We start from the raw sequence: 25,947 nt of genomic DNA, 5'->3' as shown, positions 1-25,947 counted from the left end.
GCTGAGGATGGTTAATCAGTTGATTTTGGGCCAGTCGCTATCTCTTAGCCAGACTTCCCTCATATAGTTGTGAAAATAAAGCTGGAAAAGAAAGCACTATAAACCATGTGTTTTGCTCTGGGAGTTATAAATTTAAGAAACAGAATAAACAATTTATATGGAAACGTTTCAGGTTGAAGTGGTGAGATCAGAGAAGTTCAAACAAACCAGCCAGGTTCCCTGCTAGTGATGCTAATAAAACTCATAATTATTCAATGCATATTTTGGATCTAGGTTATTCCCATGAGTATAACAAGCCATGATTTTGATCCACTGCAACAGTCACATCACAAATAAAACTGAGGTTTATTACAAGCTAATTTCTCTTTTCTGCACCTGCATTGTCTGTGCAATTGGCACGGCTAAATCATTATATTATGCCAACTTTGTTCATGCTTAATTGATGCTTACTGTATTCTTATTACGAAGAAGTCAGAACAAGCATACTGAAAATTATTTTTATTTTATTTTTAACTATCCAGTCCAGGTCTAATACATGACCACTATACCAATATATTTTAAACTTGGCAACTTTAAGAAGTGTGGATTTCAATTCTCACAATACTTCACCCAGCCTTTTCTAAATCATCCTCTTGGTCTGGCAGTTCTCTAATAGCTTAGTAATTAATAAGTAATTTTTAAAAGTGATTAGAAAATGAGGGTTGCAAACTTAGTGTCCTTTAAAAGTCTCCTCCACAATTCCGAGAAAGATGGATAATCCCATGTTTCCTATTGCTCAGATTCACAGAAAACTCCTGTCCTAAATTCTTGTTTCATGAAGCAGCCCTCCGGAGCACATGTGTCAGGTGCAAAACACCAGGTCCACACATGTTCTAATTTATTGAAGCTTATGCACAAGAATCTTCTCAGACTATTGGTTGGCACCTGGATAAAACTAGACAAAGGTCAATGGCATATAAGGGGGAGTTGGAATTAGTTTTCTTATTGATACATAATATTTCTAAACTAATGCCTCATTTGACTCCTTCCCTGGTTCTGCCAGTCTCTCTCCTTCAACATGTGTGCAATCTCCCATCCTGTCTTTATTCCAAACAGCTTCTAAGAAACCAGTCTACTCCCCAGTCCTGTGTGGTTTTTGCCATGATCATTGACTCTGCTTTTATGGAGTCATCGTCAGTTCACCAAAGCTTTCCTGGAAACATGCTGGCTGGGAAATTTTGGGAGTTAAAGTCCACACATTTTAAAAGTAGCCAAATCTGAAAAACAATACACATGCTTAGTCTCACATATTTGTACTTGACACCTCTTTGACACCAGCAGCACTCTAGTCTACCAATCTGTGCCCTCATCTCAATCCTATTTTTCACACCTAGCAACCAACATTTCCTATTCTACAATATGTTGCTTCAATTCCAGAACATTCAAATCTGATTTCTAAATTTAGTTATTTATTCTTTTTTTTTAAAAGTTGGGGTTGGCTTGTTTGTGTGTCATTTTTTTTTTAAAAAAAGAATTTTAAGCAGAAAAAGCTTTGAGCACAACAAGGCCAGGACCCAAGACTGTTTAAAAACAAAGACCAAATGTTTACAGTGCCTTTTCTTCAACCAACAGTGATTGATTAGAAAGCACAGATGGGACACAGACAGCTTTTCATTGCTTGCTCCATATGATCGAACCAATACATCTGGTATACTCTGAAAAACATCTTGGCACTAATTTGTTTGTCAGTATCCATTGAGAGGGCTATCTGTCATCCTGTCACATTTTGGTTGCCCTGAGATGTTTGAAGATGAGGCTAGTCACAAATTGAGGATGGTGGCCTCTTGGGAGTTAACTGGAAAAAACTACCAGCTGCCTAATATGTCATCAAAGGAGGGAAGTACCAGGCAGGTGGGCAGACGTATGTTGGAATCTCAGCCAGATCGTCTACATTTACTATCAGGAAGTGAAATCATCTGAATCTTTTTTTGCCTTGTATGCCTCTGTGTGTCAAACTGTCATTTCATTTAAGCGTTGGTTCTTGGAAACATTAGACTGCAGATTTAGAACAAGAAGAGCAAGGAAAGGTGTTACTGCATGATAATTCGGAGACAGAAATGAAGGATCTCCTAACATCCTCTGTTTGATCATATGCGGAATAAACTTCACTAGAACATAAAGAATCTAGGCAGGCAGAAATAATCTAAAGAAAGCAAAATCTTCAAGAATACAAGGTCAATGCTGTTTAAACATCAGAACTGCCGAAAGTGTTTTCCCAGGCTTTCCCTTTTCAGTTGTGCATATTTCTTGTTTAAATTCAACCTTGCTCATATTACTTTCCTTAATATAGGCTTCAATTTCTAAATACCATATTTTCCGGCATATAAGATGACTTTCTAAAGCATGCAAATCGTCTCCAAAGTCAGGCGTCGTCTTATACGCCGGAAAATACGGGTAGTTTCTGGTATATAAGATGACTTTCTAATCATGCAAATTGTCTCCGAAGTCGGGGGTCGTCTTATACGCCAAGTCGTTTTATACGCCGGAAAATACGGTAGTCACCATATGAATCTTGTGTCTGTGTGGATGTTGTGGATGGAGTGCAAATTTCCCAGCACAATTACCTTTCTCAGTGAAAACTATCTATATTTGTTTGCCATTTTAACTGCATTGAAAAATGAACAAGGGACAACATTCTATGGTTAAGTGCAAGTTTGTGAGCTGATGCCTTGTCTTGCAGTGTAAGCAGATAAACTGTGAGGCAGGTGAAAGCTTAGTCAACAAAGTGGTCTGAATTCCCATCTGGGATTTAAAACTGAGAAAAACCAAAGCCCTGTCTTACAGGCATCTTGCACAAAGCAGTTGAAAAAAGTGGAAGCAGTTTCAAATTGCTATATCTTTCCAGTACTCAACTGTATCAGCTGAAAAGAGCTTTCTAAAAAGAGGTGAATTTATACATCTCAGATTATAGTACAGTCAGTCATAAAGTATGTCATTGTGGAACAGATATACTGAAGTTAGCAGATGTAGTTTGCTTCCTATAACCCTGGTGCTGCAGGAAAAAAACCCAAAACCTTAACTCACTTTTGATGCTATTATCTTCTGAAGTGGACTTCTGTTATTTAAGTACCACTAAACCTGTCCTGGTTTTTTGGCAGAAAAATGCAACCCAGCAGTAGAGAAAGAAGGAAGGAAAGAAAGAATGCACATTTATTTTGCTTTCCAAAATGCATTTGCAAGGAAGGCAGAAGATGGTTTTGAGCTGAAAATAAGGCATAGCAACAATAAAATGGTAATAATAAGGAAGGACAAGAAGCGACAGATGGAAACTAATCAAGGAGCGAAGCAACCTAGAACTAAGGAGAAACTTCCTGACAGTTAGAACAATTAACCAGTGGAACAACCTGCCTCCAGAAGCGGTGAATGCTCCAACACTGGAAATTTTTAAGAAGAGACTGGACAGCCATTTGTCTGAAATGGTATAGGGATTCCTGCCTGAGCATGGGGTTGGACTAGATGACCTCCAAGATCCCTTCCATCATCATCATCATCATCATCATCATCATCATCATCATCATCATTATTATCTGTCAGTACTTTGCATGTACATATTAGTTGCGAAGATGTAGGCAACAGAGTGATGATATGCTAAACAATATTTAGATTTGAGCAATTCTAGTTTACATAGAATAGGGTGAATGAGCTTGGAATAAAATTGGTTATAATTGTGGTATACTTTGCATAAACTGTGCAAAACAAACAAACAAATAGACAAAAAACCTGGCTGGTACACTCCTTGCCACTAGGAGGAAATGTTGCAGACACTGTAAATGTGACTAAAGATTGTCTAATCACTTTGTAATATACAGCTGAATGAGAAGGGAGAATGAGCAAAATCTGGGAAGGATCCATGCAGGATCATTTTATGCTAGGCAAAAGGTGAACAGATCATATCTGTACTTCAAGGGACCATGGATTAATGTATGAATGTAAGAAATACCATTTATTGTGCTTTTGCTGAGTCTGAGAAAGCATATGATATGGGGAATAAACAGTGTACAGTTGAATTATGAATATTTTGCATTGATACGTGGATGGTTGCTGAATGAGACAAAATAATAGTATATGTGATAACAAATGAAATGCTTAGTGTGTAGGAAGTAGAACAAGTTATTGCTATGCAATGGGCAGGTATAAATGATGTAGGATCTCCCCTTAGTTGTTTAATAGTTGTTTAAATTATAGGATGTCTTCTTTTTGTGTTCCCTTTTTTTTTGAGCAGTATATTTATGAACAAATACTTGTGATGAAATTAGAGTTATGTTGATCTGGTACTTCAGTGTGCTTGTACTTTTGTTGGCAGATGGTGCATATTATGGACCAAAATAATTTGCAGCAGAGGTAAGATATTGTAGAATGCATTATGCATTGAAGAGCAAAGTTAAAGGGTTATCTTTAAAACAGGGTTGCATGATGCATTGAAGAGCAAAGTTAAAGGGTTATTTTTATCTGTTTCTTAGCTCAGGGAGCCAGTGTTGTCTGAAGATGATTTCTGTGATCTTGTGGCTAGCATGGCTATATACCAAAGGTCCATGGAATGCTGTTACCTTCTCACTGAAATGGTACCTATTAATTTACTCGCATTTGCTTTCTTTTGAACTCCTGGGTGGGCAGGAGCTGGGGCAAGTAGTAGGAACTCATCACGTTGCACGGAGTTCAGATTTCGAACACTGATGTTGGTTCTCTAGCTGTTAAGCTCAATATCTTTAACCACTCAGCCATCACCCCCCACACACATCAAAGAGTACGGATCTGCAAATTTATCAAAGATCATAAAAGTAATATTGACAGGAAGATTGTAGTGAACCAAATAACTAGAAGAAGCACATGTTAGAATGTTTACTAAAAATTGGAAAATAAGCAATTTGTAAATATGCAGATGCCAAGTGCAGGCTGCTTGCTGAAAAGAAAGAATGTTTGGCAAATAAAGTGATAATAATTGTGCATGAAAGTCTTTCCATTTTGCTATTTGGAAGCAAGAGTTGGATATACAGTATCAGGGCCAACATAAAAAAAAATGAGCTGAATGCAGTAAGAATGTGGTATTAAAATTAGCATATGTGGTAAAACATCCAATTGAAAGTGAGAGTATTAAAAAATGCTTATGTGATACCATCATATTGTAGGAATAAATGATCAAATGGCAAAAGAGATATATGAAGAAAGAGTGAATGGGTTGAATGGAAAGGGATATCTCAGAACGTTGAGATTGGATGGGGTTAATGAAATTGTCAGAGACGGGTAAGAAATTTGAAGGATAAAATAAAAGTTAATAGGTGAATTGGAAATAATAATGGCATGGTGTAAAAAAGGTATGAGAATAGTCTAGGTATAAAAGACATTTATGAATCTTTCCTTTTATTTTTTCTTATTTCATGCTCTCATATTCATTGGCTAACTGGTTCTCATTCTTTATCTGCACTTTGCGTGATCCTGCTTAGCCTGAAAGAGAAGAGCATTATGGGTATGTATATGTGTATACCTTGCCCCATTATGCAGAGATTTTTATCCCTGGCTCATGTGTCAGACAGAAAGCTCTGTCAGGGTCAACTAAATAGAATCTAATTTTTAATTGGCTTGCTTGTCAGTTATGTTTCCTCTTATTACAAATGAGATGTGACAGATTTTAGCAACTATCTTTTTCTTTCCTTTGAGTTTTACATTTGAATGGGAGTCAATGTGTTAATCCTGCATGCATCAGGCTAGTTCCTAGAGTTCCTTCTGAATCCCCATTAAAAATGAGGTTTGAAAAATGGCTGGGAAAGGGAAGATGCACAAGTCTCCAAAGTTTTCTGAGGCTGTTTTTCCTCCCTGCTGTCTTAATTCATCACTACCCACCAAAGATCTAAGGGATAAATGGAAGATAAACAAGAAGTTGGATCGATTGGAGACTTACAGTGTGACCTATGAGAGGATTAGACCCAGAATGTCATTCTTGAGTGAAGGCTGAAGGAAAAATGGAAGATTTTGTTCAAAGGGACAAAAGAGGAGGCAAGAAGTGGATGACAGAAATAAGTGACTTTTATATTGAATACAGACAAGGTCTGTGAAGGAAGACACTGTACACTGTTGTTTCCTCTCTGGCTTGCTGTGAGAACAAATTATAATCTTCACATTCTGTTGAGTTGCTAGCAAAATCAGAGTCTGTCTTTCCATTTTGGAAGGGGAGAAGATATGTGTATGTGTGTGTTGTGTATATTCATATATAAAAATGTTTATGGTGTGTTGAAGACTGTCTTTGGCTTACTGCATCATCTGTCGAAATCAGTTGTCTCTGATAGTCAACTGGAAACCAACTTTTACTATCCACTCAAATGGAAATTTCTCCAAATCCATTCCTTTTTCAGACAGGATATTAGGTCCCTGGCTTTTTTTTCTCCGGCAGGATAATGTGTCTTGTTTCCCCTCAAAGATACTTGTTCTTATTAGCTGCTCTAAATTCAAGAAAACACTAGCTTCTAGGATGAAAATAGCTTAAAGATGTTTCCCAGCAGTGATACAGTCAGTTGGTAGAAGACCAGCCATTGCTGCCTTCTAAAGGGTCCTCCCAAGGGCTAATGAAGAATTATTGCAATTTCTTTCTGTAACTTCCCAAGTTGTATTTTTTCTGGACACTTTGGATATCAGTTCCTATAATTTATTTATTTATTTTTACTTATATATCAAACTTCTTAGCTGGTGATCTCCCTTATAAAGGGGCTCTGGGCGGTGATTACTAACAGCATGATATTTGGCTACCGCACTTGGGAAATATGATTATAATTATAATTGCACAAAAATGCAACAAACAAATAAATAGGAAGTGGTTCCAAGTATTGCTTTAAATCTCTGATTTACTTTTTAAATCCTGAAGACAGTTTAGGAAACCAACTTTGGTACAGTGGACTGGAGTTACTGATTTAATACATACATAGGATAAGGTGTGCAAAAGACATGTTTGTTTATTTTCAAATATTCTTCTTTTAACAAAAAGAAGAGTCCTGGGGATACATCAGATCAGGACTGAGGGCCAACATGCTTTTGGAAAGGAAATAGAGGACTTCATATAGCCTTCCTGGTGATAGGCCAAAGGCCTGAGCAGAGATTTGCCTGAATTTTAAGAGGCAAAGCCTCATGTGCTGCCAAAATACCTCTAAGGAATAAGAAACAACTTTCTGTTTTCTCCAGGCTAAAAGATAAAACAAAATTTCTCAGAATGTGGTTCAGAAGTCACCACAGGCCTCAGAACAATGGTAGTCCATCATGCTTGTATGCTGTCCAATAAGAATTGTATGTAAACGGCTTGAAAGCTTATGAAGAAATTAGCTACCAGAAGTTGATTATAAATAATAATAGAATTAAATGATTTCTCTTGTTAAAATAAGCACCCCCCTTATAAAATCAGAATAGTTTCCATGCTCTATCTGCACACAATACTGTAAAATGAATTCTATATTTTTTTGCTTTCTAAACTAGGCCCAGAGCAGAGATGATGTGGGAACCCTCTAAGCTTTATTTTATTGGAACATATGAAGGTCTCTACTTGTTTTTAAATAACTGCAGCTAGAGAAAACCTTCCTAGAAAATATGCCTCCAAAATCTTGTCCCTGGCAGTTAGTGAGAGCCTTTGTGTAATGCATGGAAGTGTTGGTTATTAAGATTTTCTGCTTCAGCAATTGAGATATTTGGGGGGTAGGACTTTGGGCTTTAATATGAAATTGGAAAGATGAAATGTTGGCTTTTCTCAGCTTTTCCCTCACAGAATCAAGTGGAACTTGAGGTTCAACACCAATTTTGTCCTTAATCCAATTTAATAATAAAATATACCTGGTTTGCAAGGTTTATTAGTGAATTAATGCTGCTTTAATTTTCATAGCTTGCCTAAATTCATGAATGAATTATGAGAATGCTTATCTTTGCTAACCATTGGGGTTTGACTCATATTAAACCAGTATCTTTCCACAATGTATAACTGAATGTAACACTTAATTCCAGTCTTCAAAGAAACCTTTAAATTGGAACAGCTTTATGTGAAAAAAAATCCCAGTACAAAAACTGATAATGTATCTCAGTGCATCCAAATTTCCCCTGAGGATAAGTTGCCTTAACTGTCATTTAAGATTTTACATGCTGCCTTTAAATCAGTTACTTCATTTAAATAAAAAAGCTCCGATTTCCCATAAAATGAAAATGCAGGTGCTTCATATATCCTTCCAGCATTTTGATTTATTATTGACCATATACTCCTTCAAGAAGATTCTTTTAGAAGGCATTTCTTGTCGAGCTCCACATGTCTGTGCCACTTTTTATCAATTTCATTCTATCCATAGTCATACAATTTGGAGAGACAAAAATGGGTAAATGTGATGATTATCATTTCTGAAAAAAATCAGTTCTTTTTCAGGACTGAATAGTTCTTGAGTAATACTGCATGTTACTAGGGATGTAAAGGGGGATATCATTGATAAAAAATTTTTTGATCTCTCCCTACATAGGAAAACTCAATAATTTCAAAATATCATGCTATACATAAAATTAGCATACCCTATTCTCCAATTATCCTAGTTATCTGTAGATCTCTCTTTCTCTCATCTCTCTCTCTTTCCATCCTGTCTGTCTGTCTGTCTGTCTTTCTGTCTGTCTGTCTGTCTGTCTGTCTACCTACCTACCTACCCACCCACCCACCCACCCACCCACCCACCCACCCACCCACCCACCCACCCACCCACCTACCTACCTACCTACCTACCTACCTACCTACCTACCTACCTACCTATCTATCTATCTATCTATCTATCTATCTATCTATCTATCTATCTATCTATCTATCTATCTATCTATCTATCTATCTATCTATCTATCTATCATCTCTCTCTCTCTCCCAGCTATCTATTTTAATCTCTCTGTCTATTTATCTCTATTGTCTCTTTTAAAAGCATGAAAAAAAATCCTCTAAATGCATCAATAGATACAGAAGTTTAGAATGCTTATATTTACAAAGCATATACTTGAAAGTGAATAAGGATACCAACTGAGATTTCATGTACTACAGAACTGATTAAATTTCAAGCTGTGAAAGGTTTTGCTTGATGCAAAATGTAGGATCAAACCAGCACCTTTTAAGCCTAACACTTCACCCAAAGAAAAATCCTATAACTCTAAACCCTAAAGAGATTCATAAAGTCTCAAGGAAGCCTAACCATAACCCTAAATTCATTCTAGGAATTCCTTATGTAGGAATTCTCATCCTAAGCAACACACATAAAGAAAACCTGCACTACATTATAATCCTAAAGCTATTACTAAACACAAAGCCTCAACCTAAATCAAAGGATTATGCAGGAAATCTAGCTGTAATTGTAAGTTTATTCATACTGTCAAAATCCAGTATTAAGCAAGGTTTAATATGCTGTAGGATAATTCAAAGATTAGCACTAAGCATAAACTATTATCCTAAAATGAATTAAATCACATTAAAATTTAACTTTAACACCATCGAACAACAACACCTACCTATTCTAGGTCTTTGGAAAGGACTTGATAGGTGGATTAAAATGCCAAATCAAGTCTGAACATCTGGCTGATTGTGTAGCGAATCTTAATATTCAACTTGCCTGCTGCCCAACTCCCAAAGACTCTGGCAGCCCACAACAAACAATTGTAATACAATCAATAAAAAATGATAAGTGTGATGAAGTGGAGTTTCACTCTCCCTTGCTAGAGATCTGGGTGAAGAGCTAGTCTTCACAGCTCTTCTGAACAACAGCAGAATGGTGACCTTTCCTTCCAATCATATGCACAAAACTTTGCAACCTCAAAGATCAGTAATCCAAGGGATTATAGTACTATAAATCAGCTGTGTTTTTCAGATGTGGGTATTATTTGAGTTTTATGAATCCTATCTTTATTTCTCATTACAAGCATCAGTTTCTTCATTTAGGAATTGCTACATTAAATCTATATGCAGAGACAGTTTCACAATTCTTTGCCAGAGAAGCATCTGTGAATATTTTGTAAGCGATGATGCCAAATTGTGACTGAGTGGACAGTTATTCCTCAACATGAAGAATTGCTTTGGAAAGACCCCTGCCCAATTCCTTGGGCAACAACCAGCCCTGTGGAAAGAAGGCAAGGAACTGTCTATTTTCTATGTGCTACACATGTGTCTATTTTCTATGTGCTACACATGGAACAGATATCTCTTTTTGAGCATGGAGGTTTTATTTTTGTAGGCAAAGTTCTGGAATGAGTCAGACTAATATAAATTCCTGCCATGAATGCATTCGGTCCCTATGAAAGGTATCTACTGTATGCATACCCTGGTGGCAAACAAGCTAGGAGCATTGTGGAAAATTCAGAAGTCTGGAGCACAACAATTAGAAGGAACCATGTTTATTGTAACAATTGTTGGCTGCTGCTTTACAAGACAGAGGGACACTGAACAAAGGGGAAGCAAAAACTTTTTTAGAGAGGTTTGAGGGGGGTCTAGGACAACTCGCCACAGCCAACTTTCCACAGCCAAGTTGCCATGGCTAGCTTACCACAGCAAAGTTGCCATGGGACAATTCTCCATAGCCAACTCACCGCGGGACAACTTGCTGAGGGACAAAACTTACACTAATATCAAAAAAATGGTGGAATAGAATCATTAAAGAAAAGATGCAAAAGAAGGGGGCAAAATGAAATGTGAATGGCAAAAATTAAAATACTTTTTAAATTAGCGGTCAGCGGTTCAAATCTCACCGGCTCAAGGTTGACTCAGCCTTCCATCCTTCCGAGGTAGGTAAAATGAGGACCCAGATTGTTGGGGGCAATGTAAATATATATATACATTGCTTACTGGTGTATACCGCTTAGAGAGTGCTTGCACTTAAAGCGGTATATAAGTCTCATAAATAAATAAATAAATAAATAAATAAATAAAATGGTTGAATTGTCCCCCAGTGAATTGTCCTGTGGCAAGTCAGCCATGGTGAATTGGCCACAGTGAGTTGACCATAGTGAGTTGGCAGTGGTGAGTCATCCGGGTTGAAGGCTAAAAGGCAGAAAATCCTAGGGATATGATTTAGGGATGTGACCAATTTTAGAGAAGCTAAGTAGGTTCTAGTCCACATACATGGAAATGTAAGCAAAGTGACCCTTTCAGGAGAACAACACAGCTGGGAAAGCCCATTATTAAGGAGATGGGAAATACTATTATTTTCACATTATACCTGTGCCTACTTAACAAATGATCTGTTTTAGCACTTCAACCCTATCATTCTGTTTACACAGCTGTATCTTGGAGTCTGGCTTTGAGATATCCCTTTTGTATGAGAGCAGCAATCCACAATCTCTTGTATAGCTGATAACAATTCTCTCTGAAATGGATCATACTATATCTACATATAAATAGTTAAAGTTTGTGTGTATTTAACATACATCAGAGATTCAGGATGTAACATTCACTTTCCTAGTTTTAAATGCCAGGGATATAAAACTTCATTTTTATTTCTATAAAACTTAGAATCAACATCCAAAGTTAAGTACTGATATCGCAGATGCATAGGACCTTAAGAAATGATATTTACAGAATTTTCCGAAGGTACCTAAGCGTAAAGCAAATATCTCATATTACTTGTGATAAATCCTGCGTTCATCCAAACCATGTTTTGTTTCATACCACATAGTTTTATAGAGAACAAAGAAAGGAGGCACTAAGGAACTCCCTATATTTAGGGCACTTCAAATTAGCTTATCTGATTCAGAAGAAATGCATCCATAATGAATTAATTTGATTCTGCTTTCAAAATGGATTTGGTGGAATGTATGTGTGGGGGTGTTTTCTTCCTGGTGCAAACTGTTGAACTATCTGCTTTCCCAATTTTCCCATAGAACATTTAATTGATAATTTAAACAAGGGGTCTCCAAACTTGGCAACTTTAGGGTTAGGGTTAGGGTTTCAAAAGTGATAAAAAAGAAAAAAAATAGCTCACCCATGGGTATCTATGGGTCAGTAATATTTCCCTCCAGGAAATATTTTAAGAAACATTGCCAAGAAGTCACATCTAAAAAATATTATCTCAGAGTCCATCATTCAAGACATATTCTTTGGAAAGTACTTCTAGAGCAGTGGTTCTCAATCTTTTTATACTGGCGACCCCGGTCATAAGGAGGTGGCGCGCATGCGCGGCGCCCCCCCTGCGCGGCATGCATGCGTGGCACCGCCCCTGCGTGGCATGCATGCGTGGCGCCACCCCCTGTGCGTCGTGCATGCGCGGCACCCCCCTGCACGGCACACATGCGTGGCCCCACCCCCATGCACCACCCCTGCACGGCACGCATGCGTGGCAGCACCCCCCGTGCAGCACGCATGTGCGGTGCCACCCCATGCAGCACCCCCTGCGCGGCGCGCATGTGCGGCGCTGCCCCCTGCGCCGGCTGAGGAAAAAAAATGGTGGATCGCATTGTTTGGCGACCCCTGTGAAATGGTCGTTCGACCCCAAATGGGGTCGCGACCCACAGGTTGAGAACCGCTGTTCTAGAGTATTAGCAGATGACACTGTTCTACTCATCTTCAAAAATTCTTACCTAAAATTTCTACATGAACTTTCAGTTTCATTTTACCATTTGACTGATGTTTTGCTTAATTTTTTTTTTACAAGTGTTGCACAGGATATTTTCCTCCTCAAAATACATGGCAGAGAATAGCATAATAATAATAAAAAAAACCAAAACAAGTCTTTCCAGAATTTTTTAACGTAAGTATTAAAAAGAACAGTAAAAATACCATTCTTCTTCAACTTTTTCTTTATCTATACGTGGTGATATTGCAACTGTCAACACTGATAACTCCTTACCCAAAGGTATTAGAACAGTGGTTCTCAACCTTTTTAATGCCGCGACCCCAACCGGTCGTAAGTCGAGGACTACCCAACCGGTCGTAAGTCGAGGACTACCCAACCAGTCATAAGTCAAGGACTACCCAACTGGTCGTAAGTCGAGGACTTTCCCTGCCTGGGAGCGCCACGCATGCGTGGTGCCGCCCCCTGCGCCGGCCGAGGCGTAGCTGGCAAGGGGCAGCAACAGTGCAGGGTGACCACCAGCTGGGCCAGCCCAAGGGAGGTAAGGCACCCGCTGGGCCCCACGCATGCCATCAACCCTCCCTGCATCCGCCAGCCTCCCACCTCCCTCCCCTGGCCCTCTTTTACTTACATTTGTAGTCGTTGCTCAGCAGGGAGGGATGGAAGCTTCCAGACAGCTCGCTTTCGCTGCAGACAACTTGCAGCACTGTTTGCAGACTGGGGCTTTTGGCGGGCTCAGCAGGGCAGAGACAGCCTGGACAATTCCTATTGGCTTTTGAAAGCCAATAGAATTAGACTCTATTCAAGAGAGTCTATTCTATTGGCTTTCAAAAGCCAATAGAATAAAAGGGAGTAGCACAGCTACGGAAAAGAGGGAAAAAATGGCGGACTGCGTTGTTTGGCGACCCCCGTGAAATGGTCGTTCGACCCCAAATGGGGTCACAACTCACAAGTTGAGAACCGCTGTATTAGAAGATCCTTTTATTTCTGAAAGCATTCTGATGCTAGCTTTAGAACTATTTCAAACTTTTTCAAACTATAACATTTCATTCTCTCTCTCTCTCTCTCTCTCTCTCTCTCTCTCTCTCTCTCTCTCTCTCTTTCTTTCTTTCTTTCTTTCTTTCTACAATACCTGAACCACAAAATCTTTTCTGATGTACCTTACAAAAATTGTTATAGAAACCCTGCTGGGTTCAAGGCCTTTTTTGTTTTTATTTTTCTGTAATCTCTCATGGAACCTCATTAAGTTCTCACAGGATTGCTGATGTCATTCCCTTCTTCCTCTAGCAAGAAATGAACAAACCAGGTCATAGAGAAAAAAAAATGTGATAATGTACCAATACTGAACCCAGTTGGGAATTTTCTTCATCCTCTGAAGAGATCCAGTACTTTTTCTCTGCCTGCAGATAGAGTGAAGAATTTTCAAAACCCATTTCTACCAAGTTCTAGAGGAAACAGATACTAGAATACAGATGGAGAATAGTTTCATATTGGAGTGAATCCATTCTACTGTTAGTATAAATGTGCTAATTTTTGATACAGAACAATTTTTTTTGTTATGGGAAACTAGATGTGTTGAACGGCAGGGTTGGCATAAAAAGGTCAGAACACAAAGCTCAGAGTTTATCAACCAGTCAATCATTCTATGGCCAATAACATCTTGATGGATGCAGCCAAAGGTATATTCACTTTACATTAAACATATGAGCACAAATGCCATCTTGTGATAACAAACAAGCCAAACCAAATCATTCTTTTCAGATGTTTTGACAGTGCTCCTGCCAAAAATGTTTTGGAGCTGGTCTCTTCACAATGTAGTTTCCCCAAATCCTAAGAAAAGGGTTATTTTCACTTTTAGATATCATAAATTGGTTGTTGCTGCTGCTGTCACATTCTTTATTCCTCCAAGTAAGAAATACACATCATTTCCAAATGAAGCGGACATTGCCAAAGGTAAGCCATCGTTTCCAAGAATAACAGATTGTAATTTCTTTGGCCAGACAAATGGGTACAATTAGTAAAGGAGAGCTTGCATTGGGCAATCAATTCAGTAAAATGGTAACTTGCATGCACAGGAGTCATTTCACCAGTATATAGTCCTTTCAAGGTTATTTATATAAGGATATGCAGAAAGACTGGATGTCTCATGAGAAAATTGTATTTGTGATTTTAGAAGAGAGACTCCTCCATTTCTCCTCCCTTTAAAGCAGTGCAGATCAAAACACCAGCTATGAATAACAAATCTTATTGGCAACTGAGAATTTTTGACTAACTGTCAAAATTAGCAATCAAAACATCTCTGAAAAGTATGCCCAAATAATAAAGTTGTTATTAGGCCTATAAAACCGTAAATGGGGTTACCCATATAGCTCAAAATAGTGCTATATATTCCATGAATGAATGAATGAACGAACAAATAGCTTCTCTAATAGAGAAGGTCGCAGCTGTTGTGACGGTTAATTGAACTCCAATCAGAAGTGATTCTTTCAGGTAGCCTAGAAAGAATTCACCAGTTCTGATTCTGCAACATGTGTGGTGCTATCAAGAACAAGTGGTTAGTGAAAATCTGGCTAAACAGGGCTATATTCTGAAGGCACCCATGGATCTTTCACAAGAAGCCTACAATGATACCTTATTATTTGCTTGACTACTGGAAGCATTAAAAAGGAGACTTCATGGGCTATAAATCATAAAGAGGACAATCCTGCTATAGGAAACTCCCTTGAGATAATTGCCTGCTGAACATAAGGAGCTAATAAATAATTCTTTCTCATACTTACCTTGAATTCCAAAGCTTCCTAGACAGTGAAACTTAGGGACAGGAATATTAATCATATTAATCAAAGAACAGAGCACTTTTTATGTTGCCAAGATAAAATTATAATCTATCCTGTGAGACACACATACACCATATATGGTATTGCGCTCACAGCTGAAGAGAGTGAAATATTATCTGAAGCTACATTGTGCCATAATGACCTCATAAAAAGCAATGAATCATTTTAGAAGGAAACAGCACAATTTCGGCAAGGTGGTCAAAGAGAAAATGAAATCTGAAAAGAAAGAAAAACTGATACAAAGCACATGTGTTAAAACCAATTAATTTGCTTTCAATTAAATATGGCTTGGATTGAAAGAAAAAGAAAGTATGACAGCATTCTGCAACATTTTTAGACTGAGGGATAATTTTTTTTTTTTTTGCAATTTTCAACTTCTATCTTTGGATGAATTTAAGCAATGTAAAGCAGAACCGTTTTGATTGTAGCACTTTCATTTCAAACCATATCTTGTATACTGTATACCAGAGTGTCAAACTGCTGACCTACGGGCTGGTTGCATCATGCTGAAGCCGCGCCCACCTCAGCTCTGGCAATGCGAAAAAAGTTGCGATATATCGTGACACGTCACTTGATGTGCTGTATACAATGACCTGGTTTTATCTCTCTTTTTTTTAAGGAAAACATTAAACACTTATACAATTGCACAAAGCTAACAACTTTTAAAATAGTAGCTTAAGGCAATTCTGAAGTTCATAGTTTCATAAGCCTTTGTCCCTTGTGGAACCATGCTACCTTGCCCAAAGCTAGGCTATCTCCATCCCCTTTAATGTTCCACAAGTCCCTCAAGACCTGATTATGTCACCAGACCTGGAGAGCCCATGCAACCAGATGGCTTCACTACTGACGTGGATACACACACTCTCTTCATGCCTGGGTTTGCATATTTCAATTTTGGTAAAATTTTATTTTTAACACTGATTTTTCTATATTTATACGATTGTTTTTAAATGTGGGTTTACATATGCTTTTATATGCTTTATTGAATTATTCAGCACCACCCAGAATCACTTTTGATAGGCGGATGGCCATAGAAATCTGATGACTGGATAATAAATAACAAGCATCTAAATACGATGGACTATATAGTGGAACTATCCACAAGGTTACACCTTGCAGTGTAAATTAAAAAAAAAAAACTGCTGCACAGAACTGAATATAAAATCCATGTAGAAACTGAACAACTAAGTATTAGTACATCACAATCCTTAAGGGGCAACAATTAATTTTTGAATACTTTCTCATACAAGCTGCACGATCTCTTTGATCTTACACTGATTCATTTTGCTAGATTTACACAGTTGGAATCATATCACAGATCATCAGAGCCTTGGGGGGTTTTCTGTTCTACTCTTCTTGTCACAATTATCTTCCTTATATTATTTTTTGATGTGAACAGGTTTTTACAAAATGCTGAAGGTAACCTGAAGACAATTAAAGACAGGTATCTTCTGATTTACAACCATTCATTTAGCAATTGTTTGAAGTTACCATGGCATTGGAAAAAGTGTCTTATAATCAATCCTCACACATATGACTGTTGTAGCATCCCCTTGCTCATGTGATCAAACCAGCATGTGATCATCATTTTTGATTTTCCCAGTTGACTTCCAACAAGCAAAGTCAAAGAGGAAGCTGGATTTACTTAACATGTATATGATTCACTTAACAACCATGGCAGAAAAAGTCAAAAAATCAGTTATAAATCACTTAAAACCACCTTGTTTAGCAAAGGAAATTCTGATCTCAGTTATAGCCATAAAGAACACTTCAGTAGCAACAGGTGAGATTTCCAAAGCAAATATTCAGAAACATAAAAGTTTGTCCCTAGGTTATTATTAGGACAAGAACTCTGAAACATAGATGAAATTCACAAATCATTTTTAAATGCAACTTGAATGTGAAAAAAATATATTTGGCTGGTTTTAGTAAACTGGCAGGCTAATATAGGTAGATTTTTGGAATTTAAAGGACAGATTCCACACTTTGGAATTGATCTATTTATTTATTTATTAAAAATGGACATGAACACACTTTCTACTAATATCTTCTGTTCAAATAATGTTTTGCTTTTTGATATTCAACCTTCTTTTAGATTTTCTGTTTTTCATTTGATTCTACCTGTAAAAGTGTCTCTCTTTATCCTTTATACCGATTCTACACAAAGCTTAAGGAAGTCACATTGTGACTGTGATACACGTTCACAGTCAATGTATTAGATTTCAAAGGAAATGAAGAAAATAATCCAGAAATGGCCATGTCCTGTCGTGACATTCCTACTGAAAAAAAAAATGGTTATAAGATTTGTTCAATAAAAGGGGGGGGGGAAACAGCAACAACAAAATTCTGTAACATTAAGAAATAGGCACTTAAATAGTTAGTTAAACTACCTTTATTTATCTTAAAGGAAAAACTCAGATGGATAATAAGGATTTAGAATTTCTGATTTAGAGTTGGATGTTTGGGTTTAGTCACTATTAGTGTAAAAGGCATTTATCATCATGCCTCCCTTTTTTCCCAATTGATGGTTGGGCCACATTCTACATGCTCAAATGAGTGTTTATAGATGGGTGGACTTCAACTCCCAGAGCTGCCTAGATAGCCTGGAGATGGCTGAGAATTCTGGGAATTGAAGCCCAGCCATTTGGAATTTGCTGAGATATGGAAACATGTTCTAGTTCAGGGGTAGGCAACCTTGGCTCTTTCATGACTCGTGGACTTCAACTCCCAGAATTCCTGAACCAGAATTCTGAGAGTTGAAGTCCACGAGTCATAAAAGAGCCAAGGTTGCCTACCCCCGTTCTAGATCAATGCTGTTTATATCAGGCTTCCCTAACCTTCCTGAACAACTTGGACTACAATTTTCAGAATTCCCAGCTGCTTCAGCCACATTGACTGTCAGTTCCAGTGCAAGACATTGAGAGGGCTATAGGTTGGCTGTTCTGTACACACTGGCAGTGAGTCTCCAATCAATTATAAAGGGTTATAGACTTCAAATCTTGTTTGTAGTCTTCCTAGAGACATCTCTCTGGTTTCTATAGAAACAAGATGCAGTATCTTGATCATAGCCAGCAGAGCTGCTGTGGTTTTCTTTTTTTAAATGAACCAGAGGTAATCTTGAGTGGGTTGAGGTTGAGAGGTCATGTGTAACAGCATCATTTGGTGCAAGGAAGGCTGCTTCCCACTGATTTTCTTTTTTAAAACAGCGATATTCCTTTTTTGAAAAAAACAAAAGAATTAGATCTTATTTTAGCCATGGGGTTACCGTATCACCACCACAACCACCACCATCTTCACTTGTGGCAGTAAAATCAGACCCAGTATGGCATTTCAATGTCCATTTGATTCAGCCCTTGAAAAGAACAGATATAATGGCATTTTTGAATTTATACTGAGGTGAAAATACTTTAAAGAAATTATTTCCGCTGTTGAATACATATTTAATCAATGCTAACTGATTGTTAAAGAGGCTGTGTAATCAGTAGGTCTTTGTTGTTATTGTTCAAAGCCATTTCTACAGTATTTTATTGATATACCCATAATATTAACCATCCATAACATGTCATGCTGTTGCCACCTATTTCTGATGAAATCATTTTTAACCTTCTACAGCCCCTCATTACATTGAATAACAAAAATGCTTGAAACCCTGTGAATACACATACAGAAATTTTGATTATATCTCTAAGAGGATAGTTAAGAACTTGTCTTTAAAAATTGCTTCAGTTATTCATTTGTATTAAATATCATCTTAAAAACAAATGAAAAGTTACATAAACAATATATTGCCTAACTTAGCATCATTTAAATTTGAAATGATAATGTGTGGCATATCACCCACATTATAAAGCTGGTACATGTGGATCAGTTATCACAATTCAACAAACAAATTTGTTTCACCACTCTTTTTTGGTGGCCTTCCAAGGTATACTATGTTTTGTTGAAGAGTGATTGATTACGTTTAAACTTTCCAATCTCTTTATGTAAAAATCAATTCATTTTCAGATGCTTCACTGAATACAACATGAAGAAGTTTTCACAATGGATTAAATAGATACCAAAAGTTTGGTGACTGCAGTGTCATGAGTTGGTGGCTCAACTTGCTTGTTTACTTTAAAGAATCTATGGCAGGGATCTTCAAACTTGGCCCTTTTATGATTTGTGGACTTCAACTCCCAGAATTCCTCAGCCAGGCACACTTGCTGAGGAATTCTGGGAGTTGAAGTCCACAAGTCATAAAAGGGTCAAGTTTGAAGACTCCTTATCTATGGCAAGGATTGTTGTGTCCAATAAATAATAGTGACACACTGAAATCTGATGTGACTCACACTGAGGTGCTAGTTTTATTGCTGAAGTTGAGAACCATTGTCCTTGCAGAAAAATCAAGATAGCTGGAACTTATAATTCCAACAACTAGAATATGACAACTTCCCCATTCCTGCATCGTTAGGCCAACTGAAAGTCTCACAAGTTACCGAACCTTCAATTCTATCGAACTGAAAATTACGATATCAGTTGCAATATCAGTTGCATGGCTGACCATTTGGAGTCCTGCAACTACAAGCAACCAAATGTTCCTTCTTGGCAATACTCAGATAATATTTTCTCTTGGTTCAAAATCTTCAGCAAATTGTAAGAATTTACAGGTAATCCTTGACTTAATGATTATGATTAGGACCAAAATTGTGATTGCTAAGCAAGATGATTGATAAGTGTGTCTTGACTGATTTTACGATCTTTTTGCCACAGTTGTTAAACAAATCACCACAGTTGTTAAGTGAATCATGCAGTTAAGCAAATCCAGTTTCTCTCATTGATTTGCTTATCAGAAACTAGCTGGGAAGGTCACAACTGGCAATCACATGACCCTGGGATGCTGCAACTATCGTAAATGCATGCCAGTTGCCAAGTATCTGACTTTTGATCACGTGATCAAGGGGATGCTGCAATAATCATAACTGCGAGGACTGTCATAAGTATCTTTTTTCATTCCCGTTATAACTTTGAATGGTTACTATATGAACAGTTGTAAATTAAAAACTATCTGTATAGCAAGGGAGCTCTTCCAGTCTCAGTTTCTGAGCACTCTGTGTATCCAACATAGCACTCCTAAAAGCCTGGGACTAACACACAACACAACAAAATTAACAACTGGATTGTTTTGAATTATGCACACACACATATGCTCATTCCCCCCCCCCCAGATTATCAAGTTAAAGAGAATGAAATAATGAAGTCATCAAAAGCTTTCCGTGTCTTAACTTGGTTTTTCCACTTATTTTGGCACAGAAATACTGACTAGCAACAGGTGTTTATTTGCAGTCTTACCTTTATAAATTTCACTAAATTAAATAGGATTTACTCCTATTGCTGCAATTTATAAGCACAACTTTAGAGTAAACACAGTACAGTGGAGTTTATCTACTTAACCTACCACTACCACTTAATTGAGGTTACAATAGATAATATTCAGAGAAATTTACCAAGAGGTCTCCTTGCATCAATTAAAATCTTCCAGATCAGTCTGAGCAATGAGGCCAAAACTTTGAATTTTGCTTCCCTTTAGAAAGCATAGAAATTGGGCTTTTTATTATTATATGCTTTCCAAAATGTTGAATGGGAAAAAATTCTGAAATTTTGAAAAAAATCTGAAACAATGAGACTGGTCAAGCTTTTTAAAGATCTTCTGAAGATATCCCTCCCCTTGTCAGAGACATAGTAGGTAAATCCATGGCCTCCTGGCTTTTGGGGCAAGGGAAGTCAGCCGGGTCATTAGCTTCCTCATCTTTTCGGCTCTTCTTCAAAGTACAGATTAATTAAAGCACTTGTGTAGATTGTACATGGTTAGTTTGATCTAGTACAGTGGTTCTCAACCTGTGGGTCGGGACCTCATTTGGGGTCGAACAACCATTTCACGGGGGTCACCAAACAACGCAGTCCGCCATTTTTTCCCCCTTTTCCTTAGCTGTGCTACTCCTTTTTATTCTATTGGCTTTTGAAAGCCAATAGAATAGACTCTCTTGAATAGAGTCTAATTCTATTGGCTTTCAAAAGCCAATAGGAATTGTCCAGGCTGTCTCTGCCCTGCTAAGCCTGCCAAAAGTCCCATTCTGCAAACGGTGCTGCACCAGTTGAGTAGTCCTCAACTTACGACCGGTTGAGTAGTCCTCGACTTACGACCGGTTGGGGATCGCGGCATTAAAAAGATTGAGAACCATTGATCTAGTATCTTTGGGCAAGCACGATGAAGGCCCTGCTTCTGATCTGCCATAATTCTTTCTTCCTCCTAACCCAGGGGTGTCAAACTGCCGGCCCATGGCCAGACGCATCATGTGGAAGCTGCAGCCACCCCATTGCAGTCAATGGCAAAACAGTCCCAATATGTCATGCAACGTCATGTGATGTCACAAATTTGACATGTGTGTCCTAACCTGTCTCTGTGTATTGAGAATCCTTGCATTCTCCTTTACAGTGTGTCTTTCAAAGGCATGAAATGGGTTTCTGAGCCAGGGTGATCCAGAGTTAACTGACAGATGCATGATCACCAGATGTCCAAGAGAAAGACTGACTCCTTATTAAGGAACATCTGTTTCTCCATTCATTTTGCCAAATGTATTTTAAGCAGCACCTGGGAAGAATGTAATCATTTGATGTCACTCCAAAGCATGGCTGGGCCTAGTGTTTTCTGAATTTGAAAGTTTAATTTATCAGGGTTATGCATAATAATTGCCTGGGAAAGATCTGCAATTATTTCCGTCAAGTTATCTCTTGATATTTAGTTACCATTGCTTTGATACTACACAAAACAGATGTCTGTGTGGCTTCATTATGAATAACTAAGGAGGAAGAATTAAAAAGGAAAAAAAAGGAGAAATCCAAATAAATTAATTGTTAAAAGCCATTATTGGGTTGGCTGAATGAAATCATATTGGCTCTCTGTGTTCATTTCTATTTTTCGAAACCTGAACTAAGCCTGAATTTTTAACAGTGAAGAAAAAAGATAAGAGAAGGAAGGAAGGAAGGAAGTCAACCCAATGCCTTTCCACTTAGCTATTGTTCATGCATTTTAACATCATTCTCCAGTGCTGCATCTTATTTTAACTGTTAGTCACCTTGAGTGTCCTAGAATGGAAAGGAAAAATGTAAAATGGAAAGAAATATAAATATCTAATATATATTCTTTTATTACCTACTCAGAGAGCTTATAATTTCATTGTAGGACAGTATGTGGCTATTTATTTGCATGTCATTACCCAACTAGCTAACATGTTCAGAGCTAGCACTGATGATGTTAGCTAAGTAGAAATGAAATGAAATAACAACCAAGTTCAGAGAGCAACAAGATCTCACATTTCAACTTTTAAGTACAAATATTCAATGTTTTAGAGAATAGTAAAGTTACAATGTGGAACTAGCCAGCAATCTGTTAGGACACTGCTAAATTTATACATACAACACCTAATCAATAGATTGTGGGTTACAAGGGTGACAGATAGACAACCTGTCCTTCTCAGATCAAACATCCACAAATAGAGAGGTGGTTGCAACCTTTACTGGGGAGTTGGTGAAGTACATAACCAAGCAGCAAATGAAATGTGAGTGCAAATGCATTCACACACACTAGATAAACCAAATCTCCAAAAGTCCAGAATTCCAAATCCAAAGCAGCAGGTATAAGAGTGTTCAAGCAAAGTCCAAGTGTTATAGAAGAGTCACCAGATGGATCAGGTTTAGAATCATAATAATGACTTTCAAGTCAAGATGTCAAAGCACACGGAGTCTGGTTAAATGAACAATTGTTGCCAACGGAGAAGCTTGAGTATGCTGCACTTCTTCAATAGAAGCAACTCCAGTGTTGCTCATTCAGAAGTGTGGGTTTCCTTTCTTATGAGAAAACTTGCAACATGCCTTTGCTCTGCTCTCCTTTCAGCAGAGTGAGCCCTTATACAGGATGGGATGACAGCTCAGACTCATCTTGCAAGACTGATGGCAAATGTGAGTCCTGATTACTGGACAGGCAGTATTTCATCCAGCAATTGGAAGTGGCTTGTTGGTTTCCTCATCAGAGCCTGAACTGGCCATGACATAGTTTATAAGCTCCAATGGATTCTATTTGGAATTTTACTTCACTTGTCCTTGAACTCTTTTCAGAAACTACCAGAATACTATATAATATACAGCTTTTCCAACTCTTACGCCTTCTAGATTTTTTGGAATGGCAACTTCAAAAATTCCCAACTAGCATGGCCAATGGGATTCTCAGAATTGTTATCTTAGTACATCTGAAACATATCTCAGAGTTGATGGGAGTTCAGGCAGTTTATAAAAACCAACCAATCAAATGATCTATTAATCAATAAATTAGAGGCTAATATACCGTCTTCATGGCAATATAGAAAATAATTAACAGAAACAACTACCAGCAACAACCATAATGAGGGCCAGCTAAATAATTTTGTAACTAGAAGCAAAGCCACAAATTATATCTCTCCAAATATACAAAGACCAGGTGAATTATTTTGGCACCTGAAAAAGAAATCCCTCTTCTCTGCCATAAAAATATAATAATATTGCAAATAACCCTGCTCCATTGATAGAGGTTGGTGAGGGCATGTTAGCATCTTTCCATGGGTGATGGTGATGAGTTTGACACATGGGAAAATGGATTGGGCAATCAGCTGTTGTCCACTATAAAAGGCAGATGAGGAGGAGGAAGAGGAGGACTACCATCATCATCTCCAAATAGGGCATTTTATGGATGAAGTGGAAAGAGTTACGGTTAATTTCAAACTTGCCAGTTCTAGAGCTGGCATAAATAATTTTCCCCATTGCAATCAAGTTGTGGGTATACCAAATGAAATTTAAATGTGGAATTTCCAGGCTGAAAAAGGCCATTCTTGCACCTTCTGCCTAGAAAAATTAGGGACATGATAGTCAATTTGTGGCTCCTAAATAACTAATGTTTTGTTACCTTTTTAATAACACTCCAAATCAGCTTCCAGAGATAAAAAGCCACCCAGTGTCTAATGGTAGATCTGGCCTCACTTAACTCGGGTACTAGAGGGAAATAACAGGAAGCATCATAATTCACAGAGGGAACCCTTGCTTGTCCTCGGAAATCAGGCCTAATTAAACAAGATAATCTACATGGCAAATAAAGCACATCTGTGTTTTTAGGGACAAAGTTCATTTGTAAAAGAACAAATGATTTCCCAGAGAGCATAAATTCAGTTCAGAATTATTATATTAATGTGTTCTTGTTGCATAATTAATAGATGGGATAACCTCAGATATATCATTACATAGTGACCAAAGAGTTTCTAATTTATTGAACTGGCACTTTATGAGCTGAAAGATCAGCACTGTAATAATTGGGGGCCGAGAGCAGATTCCTTTGGCTTTGTTTGGTGGCCTGCTCTCTCATTCTCCACCTGACACTTCATGGGATCAATTAATTCACTGTTCAGTTAGGATGCTTTGTGGAAAGGCTTACTAACTAAGATTTCTTGCTGTAGTTTTTCACATCTGCATCCTTTCCCTAGTAATGGAGTGAACTAGACAAAACAAGTTCTGAAGTCACTCTTTTTCCTCGACTCCATCTTGGTTGGCTGTTGTTTTAGAAACAATACCTTTTGTTTGCCCAATAACATCTGGGTTTCTCCCTAAGATACACTGAGTGGGATGTACTAGCTAGTAAGGCTTACTTTATATAAAAAAATACCGGGCTGGAAGAAAATACAGGAAAGGTCAGCTTAGGTGTTGTTTTTAAATCTACTCTGATCCCTTTTATGGAGAAAAGGGGTGAAATTCTTTTTGACAGGCTGCACAGTAAAAAGGTTAGGTGATAGAGCAGGTTCTTATGACGCAAAAGCCCTAGGCTGAAAGCTGCAGATTTGCCAAATTACTGGGGCTTATAACATGCTTGATAAACATCATTTCTAAAAGGTATGTTAGCTTACCAGATGTCTGGCAAGGAGGAAGCAAAGGTTGATTTGCAAAGGCTTGTGTCATTACAAGTCTTTTTCTCTTTCTTTCTTTCTTTTTCTTTCTTTCTTTCTTTCTTTCTTTCTTTCTTTCTTTCTTTCTTTCTTTCTTCTCTTTCTCTCTTTCTTTCTCTTTCTCTTTTCTATCTTCTGTCTGTGTCTCCTCTCCTCTTTATGTCTGACTGTCTCCATTCCTTCCTTCCTCCCTCCATTCCTCCCTCTCTTCCTCTCCAGTCTGTCTGTCTTTGTCTTTCTCTCTCTCTTTCTCTCTGTCTTTGTCTCTTCTTGTCTTATGTCTCTCTTTGACCTTCCTTCCCTCCCTCCCTCCCTCCCCACAAGAAAAAGTAAAAATGAATAGGACTGGAAAGATTCCAGTCTGAATCCTGAATAGACACGTTTACACCACAGCTGCACTGTTATGTTTAGATACACAGTCTTCTTCTAAAGATCTTCTTGTCCTTTTAAAGAGACCCGAAAGAGCACACAGTAAATAAATCTTGAAGTCCATGAAGCTAATTTTCTGACTCAACATTTCCCACCCCAGGG

At 37.8% G+C, this 25,947-nt stretch overlaps 1 protein-coding gene across 1 annotated transcript in view; it reads right to left on the bottom strand.

Moving 5' to 3' along the window:
* ADARB2 (adenosine deaminase RNA specific B2 (inactive)) overlaps positions 1-25,947 on the bottom strand; it is a 325,410-nt gene that overhangs the window by 192,354 nt on the left and 107,109 nt on the right. The gene's annotated exons all lie outside the window — the stretch shown is intronic.

The sequence above is a fragment of the Crotalus tigris genome, unplaced genomic scaffold (assembly GCF_016545835.1).
Source record: "Crotalus tigris isolate CLP2741 ecotype Arizona unplaced genomic scaffold, ASM1654583v1 scf7180000018435.730608, whole genome shotgun sequence".
In the NCBI taxonomy this organism is placed as follows: domain Eukaryota; kingdom Metazoa; phylum Chordata; class Lepidosauria; order Squamata; family Viperidae; genus Crotalus; species Crotalus tigris.
Note: the sequence above shows the minus strand (reverse complement) of the source record. Positions and strands in the feature narration are given on the sequence as shown.